The sequence below is a fragment of the Pediculus humanus genome, genomic scaffold (genome assembly GCF_000006295.1).
Source record: "Pediculus humanus corporis 1103172108202 genomic scaffold, whole genome shotgun sequence".
Classification (NCBI taxonomy): domain Eukaryota; kingdom Metazoa; phylum Arthropoda; class Insecta; order Psocodea; family Pediculidae; genus Pediculus; species Pediculus humanus.
The window spans coordinates 8,692-11,792 of NW_002987772.1; positions in this window are offsets into that span (position 1 = coordinate 8,692).

Genomic DNA, 3,101 nt, shown 5'->3' on the forward strand with positions numbered 1-3,101 from the left:
ATAATAATAATAATAATAATAATAATAATAATAATAATAAATTATCATTGGCAAAAAAAAACACATAAAAGAAAAGTTTCAAAACTACGCGCGATAAGTCCCCCATATCTCTCTCTCTCTCTATCTATCTATCTCTCTTTCTCTCTCCCTCTCTCTCTCTATCTATCTATCTATCTATCTATCTTTCTCTCTCTCCCTCTCTCTCTCTCTCTATCTATCTATCTATCTATCTATCTTTCTCTCTCTCCCTCTCTCTTTTTATTTTTACCTGTATCAGTTATTAGAAAAGAAAAAATTTTCTTTTCGATTTTTGTTCAAAATCATTCGAAATGTAATGAAAAGAAAATCTCTAACAATTTTTTTTTTTTTTTACTAAAAAAAAAAACTTTTTAAAATTACACGAAAAGAAAATTTATTTTTTTTATTTTTCCTACTTTTTTTTCGATGGGGGGAGGGAAAGGGGCAGGTTTTCTGCATTTTCTTCTTCATTTTTTCTTTTTCAAAAAAAAAAACTTTTCTTATTTTTTTTATTGACTTTAATTTTTTTTTTTTTTTTTGCTACTTTCTTGTTATTAATGTTATTTTATTAAAAAAACAAAATCGTAATAATAATAATAATAATCCAATGGAATATCTGTCGTGAATATGGAATGGATGGATTACCCAAGGAGTGGTACAATAGGTTTCGACAGCGGGACCGTGCGCGGTTCTGTATGATCAACAAATCCACACACTGACAGAACTGTGCCAGCTAACAAACCGGATATCATCCTGAGAAGCATAATGCGGAAAAATGGCGGGAGCTTATTGAAGTATCCGTACCAACGGAAAAAGCACCAGATACCCAAAGAAGGGGGCAAAAGGTTCAAATAGTCAGGATGTGGGGAGTAAAGACAGAAACGATTCCGGTCATCGTGGGAGCATCACTGGGAGCCATGACACATTCAACGAAAAAAAATTTAAAGAAAATTCTGTAGAATTTAAAAGAAGAAATTCCACCATCCAGGAAATCGCACTATGTGGGACGTCCCACATTCTCCAGAAAATATTATAAATAGTACCTAAGAAGGAATCCTGGAAGAAAAGCCTGGAATAAATATTTAAAAATTCCAACAAGTTTGCATGGAATCATATCGCGTTCGAAATGGAAAATAATAATAATAATAATAATAATAATTTTTTCGGTGACGTGTCAAAAGAATAAAAAAAATTTGCTTCATCCAACAGTGATCGATAATACACACACACAAAAAAAAAAAAAAAATTGTATTCAAATAATAAAAGTCGAAATAAAAGCATAAAAAAAAGGACAAGATTCTGAAAGAAACGAGAAAATTGACGGCAAACGATAAAAATGACAAATTTTTTTGTTTGTTCGTAAAATTATGAAAAATGATGAAAAACTTTATTTTTTAAAAAGTTTTTTTCGAGCTCGAAAAGAAAAACAGCAGCAGCAAAATAATAATAATAATAATAATAATAATAATAATAATAATAATAATAATAATAATAATGATAATGATAATGATAATAATAATAATAAAAACATTATTTTCGTTTCATGCATGATTAAATAGGAAAATGTGGTCATTAAATTGTTTTATGAGGACTCTGCGTTTGTCCGAATCGTCGTCGTCCCTGGCGGTTTTTTTATTATTATTATTATCATCATTCGTTTTTAAAATGACCGGAAGTGACGGAATCAAGCAGAAAAATAAACGAAGGATTATAATTCTAAGGAGGTGAATTTGTCAGATAGAGAGAAAGAAAAAAAATTCATAAACGTTAATAATTAAAATATCGTTTTTTATTTCGATTCTCTCGTCATTATCACTTCCGGCGTTTCGAGATATAAATTTAATCGCGCCATTTTTTTTTAAATCCCTCAAAAGTCACGTTTTTTAATTTCTTCTTCTTTAAATTTCAAGATTTAAAAAAAAAAAAAAAAAAAAATTAAAAAGATTTGTCGCAAAAAAATTAAAATAAAAAAACTTTTTTCTTTTTTGCTTTTAGGCGACATTTTTTTTTATAAAAATGCGACAAAAGTTTTTTTAAATTTTTTTTTTTTTTATATATAAATATTATTTTTTATTTAACCGTTTTTTTCCCCTTTTTATTTTAACGTTTTTTTTTTTTTTAAACCCATCGATATATTTTATTTTCGGTACATTTATTTCCTTTACATTTTTAAAAATTAACTTCCGGTTTTCTTTTTTTTTTTTTTTCAAAAAGGCAGTGGAATTGTGGGTTTTTTTTTTATTTGTCGTTTCTAGAAATCTATTAATGTTTATGAAGGTATTTTGAGTGTGCGTAAAAAAAAAAAAAAAAATGAATCCATTTCCGTTTTCTTTTAATTTTAATAAAGAGGGCGGTGGGAGGGTAAAAAAAAAAATGGCGTCATGTTTATAAAGTTATTAACCGTTAAGTAATATTAAAATACGAGAATATTTTTATTAAATAATTTTTTTTTACTTTTTTTTCGGTGTGGAAATGTAAATTTATATTCATTTGTACGTTATCCCTGAGGTTATGTGACGTCGTGCCCTGGATTTTACCTGGAAAATCTTTTTTTTTTTAACAAAAAAAATTTCCCCCCCCCCCAATTTTTTTTCCCTTTTTTTTTTTAATTAACGTATTTTAATGTATATAAATTATTAAAATTTACTTAACGTCTCTCTGGAAGCTTATTATCATTATTATTATTCATTGATTTCGTACCGTTTTTTCTGGAAAATTTGGAAGTGGCCCGAGGGGAACGAGGGGGTGGGGAGGAGGGGTGGTGGAAAATTCATAAAACTTTTTTTTTTTTTTTTTTTTTTTTTAATTTTAAATTTTTTTTTTTTTTTAACGAAATAAAATTCAAAACGATCGATCGATATATCGATTATCAGAGAGGATGTCGTCACAAGGTTTTTTTTCGATCGATCGAATCTCGAAATTTTTGAAAAATTAATCGAATTTATTATCGATTTGTTTTTTTTTTTTTTTTTTAATGTTTAAAATTTTTTCTCCTCTTTCGGTCCTACCACCACAACGAAAAAAAAAAAAAAAATTTTTTTTTTAGCAGACTATTTTAGATATATCCAGGGGAAAGGTGTCGT